Consider the following 6795-nt stretch of genomic DNA (forward strand, 5'->3'; position numbering starts at 1 on the left):
CCCCTCCCTCCTTCCCATCTCCCACAGCATGGACCCCAGCCTTACAGACCCTAGGTATATGGTATGCTAGCTAATGCTGAGAGGTGTGTGTGTGTGTCCAATTTCACTGGGACAGGCAGACGCAACAGTGTCTGCTTAGGGCTTTTTGAGCTAATTAACAGAGCAGCTGATAATGTCTCTCCCTTTCTTCCTTGGAAAAAGCTGTTTAAGAAGAGCTTGCACTAATGAGAGACTTTTGTTTTGTTGATGGGTGGATAAACACTGTGTTCTCAGCTTCCCCCTGGCTGGCTCACCTCTCAAGTTTGCAAGGAGAGGGAGATTAAAAAGCTCAGTATCATGAACAGATGGATCTTTGCCTCAGAGCGCTATCTGGGGGCTGTTGTGTGGCAACTCTCCTGCCCCTTTAGCAGCAAGTGGGAAAAAGCCCGGGACAGTGCAAGCAGATGTCCTGTTGGGGCCTGGCCACGCCCCTCCTCAGCTCAGCATTATAGAAGGGAAGGGAGGACTGTTCTAGCACCCCCGGCCCTCCCCCCCCTGCCCCTCCCGGGGCTTTTAGCCTGAGCCGCTGCAGGCATGTGCCTGCATTTCTTCAGTCCAGAGGGAATGTCTGTATGACTGCAAACTGGCTCAGTTTAGGCAGGTTAGACTAATATGCAAAGATTGAATCAATTCAAGTTGAGGCTTTTTGAATGTCTTTCCTTAGCCCTCATGCAGGCTGTCCAACTTCTGAGTGGCTCGGGCCCACCCAGCTACACACAGTGCAGGCCATAGGTCCCCCTGGGCTGCCTGGCTCTTCAGATTGCATGGCAGGCACCCCTGCCACACCATGCCAGTGTCCTCTTCCTTGCACAATATGGCATGCTGTGTTTTGAACACCACCCTGCCATCCTGTGCTGGCATGCCACACAGGGCCCCTGAATCTCCCTGTGCTGCCTGGCTGCAGGCTCCCTTGGCCCTGTGGGCTGTGCCATGCCACTGGCGGGGGCAGAAAGCAGAAGTTGGATGAGGGAGGGGGAGCCTGGAAGCTGTGGTAGCAGCAGCAGCTGGAGTGGTATGAGGGAGTGGGTGCCCTGATTTAGTGCATATATACTTTAAATAAATTTTGTTATCTATTATTGTATAGCACCTAGTTCCATGGGGCCTCTTTGCACTACTTAACACAAAAAATGAATAATTATTTTGTGTCAACTCAAAGGCCCTTTAGATTTGTGAAGATTTTTTCTAATGTATATGCAAAAAAGCAAATTATAGTTAAATAGTCCACTTTCTATTTTATACTGTTTATGTAGTTAGACTATCAAATTAAATAAAATATTGTTGACTCATTGATAAACTGTACCATTTTGATAATCTTGGATACGTGCATTTCATGAATTACTTATGATTGTGAGTGTTGGACTGAGGTCCATACATTTCTCAACCAAAAAAAAGGACCCTGATAATCGTGTTAGACAAATGCATGTTTCATTTTCCACCTGTTTTAGAAAATTTCAGCAAGTTCTTAATGGCTTTTCCAGAACAGCTGATATGGCAAATACTGTTAGTTTAGCTGATTCACACAAATTATTTTCGCTGACTCATAAAAATCTCTTTTGTTCTGACTTGCAATGAATGTGAATTATTAAGCAAATAATAATTATATGGAAAACAAATTTAGGGCATGCAGAATGCTTTGCGATCCCTGAAGGTTTCTAATACTAATATCTGTCTGGGAAATCTATCCTTCCCTGAATGCATGATATTCAGGCTTTTGCCTGTGCAGGTGTCTGTGTATGTTTAAATTATCTATATTCTTCAATTCCAGATCTCCATGTAAATGAAAGATTGCCCTGTGAATCTGCTTGTGATTTCAACTTCCCAGATGCATACATTTAGGGAACCAGGAAGGAGAGAGGCAGTGACCTGTGGGAATTTGGGGCATTTATACATGTACCATTTAGTTTTTGGACTCGCTGGAGAACTGCCATTTCAGAGCAGACTTGATTAAGGAGCTGACACACACCGTGCTGCACTGCTTGCAGTGTGGTATAAGCAGCAAAATGTGTGTCAGCGTGAAGAAAATGGCAGCAGTGTGCTTTTCAACTAAAGCACCTCCAAGGTGTTCAAAAGTGCACTGCTGCCATTTTCTTCCTGCTGATGCACATTTTTCCATTTATACAACTACAAGCGTTGCAGGGCTGGGTGCTTTTCAAAACATCAAGCGCTATGGTGCTTGCATGTGTAAAAATCCCCTTGGGTGTCTGATCCACAAACAGCAGAGAAGCATTTAATTCGAAATGGAGCATTAGCTCTTGGGTCACTGCTCAGTTCACAGGTGTTGATGAGCAAGACTGCTTGGTTTTCAGGGATATGAGGTGTCAGAAGGCTGTTGTACCATGGGTGAGGGAGTCTAAGCTACCTTTTAAACTTATAAATCAGGGGTTTGCAACATTTTCCAGCAGGAGACTGGAACGACCCAGCTTGGGTCTGAGACAGGTAGGCACTAAGATCTGGTCGCCTCTGCCACTTCTTACTGCCCAGTGTGCCATAAGGAGAGCACCCCTTCCACGCAGCGCTGCCAAAGCCACAGCTCAGTGGTGGGCAGAGTGATCCATCAGTCTTGCTTCATTAGTGCTCTTTCAAAGAGAACACACAAATCAGAGGCTCACATGCAATTCCTGTACCCAGCTTTGTCTCTATTTCTTTTACCTGCCACAGTGTGGGGAGGGTTTGGGCTTGTCCATTCCTGTGGGGATAAATTATGGTTTACAAGTTCTCTGCCCCAATGCATTATGCATATGATAAGATGAAGTGATTATAAGAGTTTGATCTAAATTGTCTCCCTTCATCTAGCCCAGTCTTCCTTCATTTCTGCTAAGCAGGACCTGGGCTGTGTGCAGGGAAAACTAGCTTCCTACATGGAAGAGCACTGTCAGTGATGTATGCCTGCCTTCTGGATGGTACATATGGTGGGTAAATGGGCTCCAGAGATGATTTCAGTATTGGCTTTCTTATCTGCCTGCTAACCAAGAGCAACGAAAACCATATTATAGGAAACAGTTCTGTCATCAACAGGTCTCTGGGGATTTGGAAAGCATATTTTAATTGTTTAACATAAATTGAAAACCATGACAGTTAGGGGTCCTCTGCATGAAATACCACTTACTAAGCAGTTGACTGTGTTCTCACCCCATTCATGTTTCTGAATGACCTGATGATATAGCCTCATGGAGAGCCTGATGCTGTATCCAGGGGTTGCTCGGTGACCTATGGCTCATGGGCTCGATCTGGCCTGTGGAAGTAGGGGTCTTCAGTGGCGGTTTGGTGGAAGGGGCTTTGGTGGTGTTCCAGCAGTGCGGGGCTTTGCCCCTCCTACAGCCAGGTGGTGGGGAAAACTGGTGTCTGTGGCCAGGTTGGAAGTGCTGACCTGCTTCAGACCTGAGCAGGGTTGTTTCGGGCTGCCACTTGAAATTGTTGGCAACTGCTGTGTATTCTAATCATGAGGTGGCAATGTTTGTCATAGCTAGTATGACAGGAACAGCAGTTTTCTGTTCCCCAGGGTCGGGTAGTGATAAAGTTGGATTCCTGACTTTTGATGTTACCTGTGCACTGTAGAGCAGCTGGGAATCAGGGCAATAAAGGTTAATAATCAGTGAGTAGGTTCCAGGAGAGCAGTGAGCTGAATTCCTCCTGTCCATGTGAGGATCTGGTGTCTGTCATTCATGAGTTCTGAGCAATGACTTTATTTACAATTTATCATAAGAATATAGTTCTGTCAGTGGTTCTCTTACTGCATGGATTGTGGGGGGGCATGTGGTAAAAGCACAAAGGAGTTTGAGATCCCAACTCAATTTGTACCTACTGTACTTTAAAAAGCAAGAGAAAAATGGAGACTGAAACAGAAAATTGGTTTGAATTAAGTGGACCTTTTTGTCATTTTGTAGAGGAACGCCTTTTACTTTGTGTAGCTAACCTGCACTCTAAAATGATTGTATCACTGTGTTAAGAGGAGGCACAGGCACAGATTAGCAAGAACTGCTCCCCCCCCCTTAACACATCCCAGGTGTTGTGGAATGAATGGAGCATGCAGGTGCCAGGACTGCACTGCTGCTGATTCCCCTCAGCTGTGATGAACACAGTGTTAATTTTAATTAATGAAATTCCCACACACATCTCTAGATCTTAGTTGGCTAAAGTAGAGACTCAAGAATTCTTATACATTTTATTCAGTTAAATGTTGTGTTGACACTAGAAGTTACAGAACTGGAAGGAGGAAATTATGTACTGTTTAAAAAGTTTCCAGTTAATTTAACAATACATTATTTAGCCATGATCAAACATGAATAAATTAGTGTCTAAGGATAATATATCTAATCATACAATGGAAATTTATTCTTTTTATCATAACCTAGTTGGAAGAGATGACTCTAAAATGCATGTAAAACCATAGATCCATCTATTAGTTTTTACTCAGATTGGTTATGTTCATCAAATAATTGAGTTTGAATTTAGAAATGTGGAAAATATGCACCCTAATCATAATTACTTTTTTAGGCTATGGTAATCATAGTAACCTTTCCATGAACACACTTGCCAGTTGATTAGACACCAAAATACAAATATGCAGGCAACATTATGGAATTTATCTACAGATAAGTGCAGGTTTATGCATTTTTTAGGGAGGATTTAACTTCCATTTACTGAGCCATTGCTCAGTGAAAGAGAACTCATATACAAATCTGGCTTGTGGGAGGAGGTCGGGGAGAATGGCATGTTGGTAGGTTCCCAGCTCAGACTGGCAGCTGGCAGCAACTGGTTCCAGAGATAAGGGAGTTCAGATCACTTCCTCCAAGGTGTTTACAGTTGTTTGTTTCTGACTTTGGCTAGTGAGCTCACTGTCAACAGGACATGGAGAGACAGAGAGTTAGTAATACTTTTACAGGTAGTTTGGTGCTATCGCATCCTGGATCCTTCGCAGGATCCTGTACTCTGATCTCTCTCTTGGGTATGACTTGGAAGTGATGACTCAGTGTTGCAGTTTGGAAAGGAATGTTTTGCTGGTTGGAGGTTACCTTTAGGCTGCTGAGGGCTTTGATCCTTTAGCATAGCACCTCCTTCCTGCAAATCCTTGGTGAATCAGCATATATGAGTGGGGACTGGGGTGGTGCAGGCTCTAAGGAGCACAGTTGACAGCCCAGAGGCTGCAAGTTTGAGGTGCTGACCTGTCAGATTCCAGGTAATCTTTGAATTCTGCTAAATACCTTGTCATGAGGACACACAAAGGGAAAGCATAGGTAAGAGTCCAGATTTGGGCACTTTTCTGAGAATCTCTCAAATCAGCAGATTTGATCGTACCTGTAAACACTGTTTATTCCAGCCTTAAGCACCACTAAGGGTTCTGGAGTCCAGGTGTTGATCTCCATCCTCAGATGCTGATGAAAGCATTCCTGACCACCTCAAGGTCTGACGGATAACTGACTTAATGTCTGAATGTTAAGTAAGCGTGGCTATTATACTGCATCTGGGTGTGTAGCAGTAGGGATTCTCATTTTCCTGTTTCAGATGACAGATTCTCTATCCCTACTCTGTACTATTGCAGTCCCAAACCTAGTAATAGTTCTTATGTGTTAACCCCCACTTTGAGAGATTGTAAACGGTCAATACATAATTCACTAGCACACGCTAATGGTTGCTAACACTTTGCCTGTGCAGTGGGGTTGCTAGGTTAGTTGGTGCATCTCCATTGCAAGTAGAAAAACTTTGGCTAAGATTTCACTGCCTGTCATTATAATTGGAAACTGGCATTATGAAAGTGGCTGTATCTTTGCCTAGAAGAGGGAGGCCTGGGCAAAAGGTGTGGTGCCTTTTCCATTCAGAATGCCTGCCAAACTCTTCTCCCTGCCCTAGAAAGAGAAAGGATACAGTGAAGTAGATCCTTTGCTCAGCATCCTTGTTTGTCCCATCAGAACACACATAATGGTATTTGCAGGCGGGGACTTTATCTCCCTTATCCTTGCACAGCACCCAGATGATTGCATATACTTCCATAACATAATATGTAGTAGCTGTGGCCAATTTGTGTTCAAAGACAGGAGAACAAATCCTGGGAGACACGGAGCATCTGAAAGTCATAGGAGTTGCAGGGGTTCAGGACTGGCTTTCTGCATGTATGTGTATAACAAAGGGTCTTGCTACTTGTTCTTCCTTGGGCATGGTGTATAGGAATGTCCACTTGGGGGCATAGGGTTGTGTTAGTATATTTGGCCTCTTTTCTGTGACCTGTTAGCCAATGTCTTTGTTGGTTTAAGATCATAACTTATCACCTAGAATTCTTTGTGGTTCTCTGATATATGATGCAGCATCATTTGCCAACAAACCTGAGAGACATGTTTGATGCCTAATGTAGGAAGTGACCAACTCAGCCTGAAAGCTGTATTCTTAAAGAAGACATCATTTGTGGTGGAATGAACTGGCAGACTTGGGGCTGTGATGTTTGTTCACCAGTTACAAGCCGTAAAATATGTAAGTAATTGTGTGAAGTAGAGGGACTTACTTCTAGATTTGTATAAGGGTCAGAGGGGAGAGAGTAAAGAGCTGAGGAGCTGGGATAGTCTGTTCTGCCTTTACAGGGCTTGTCTTTCCTGCCTTGGCTAATGACAGGCTAGGCTACCTGCAAAGACTTAAATGCCTCTTGTCTCCAGATTGTTCACCTGTGTCTGCAAATTGGGCTGTGCCTTTCTGTGGGTAACTAATTTATGCCCCATGGGTATTCATAATATAGTTTTGTAAGTTTCAGTGAATATATATATATATATA

The sequence above is a fragment of the Gavialis gangeticus genome, unplaced genomic scaffold (genome assembly GCF_001723915.1).
Source record: "Gavialis gangeticus isolate Ggan-Ray unplaced genomic scaffold, GavGan_comp1, whole genome shotgun sequence".
NCBI lineage: Eukaryota > Metazoa > Chordata > Crocodylia > Gavialidae > Gavialis > Gavialis gangeticus.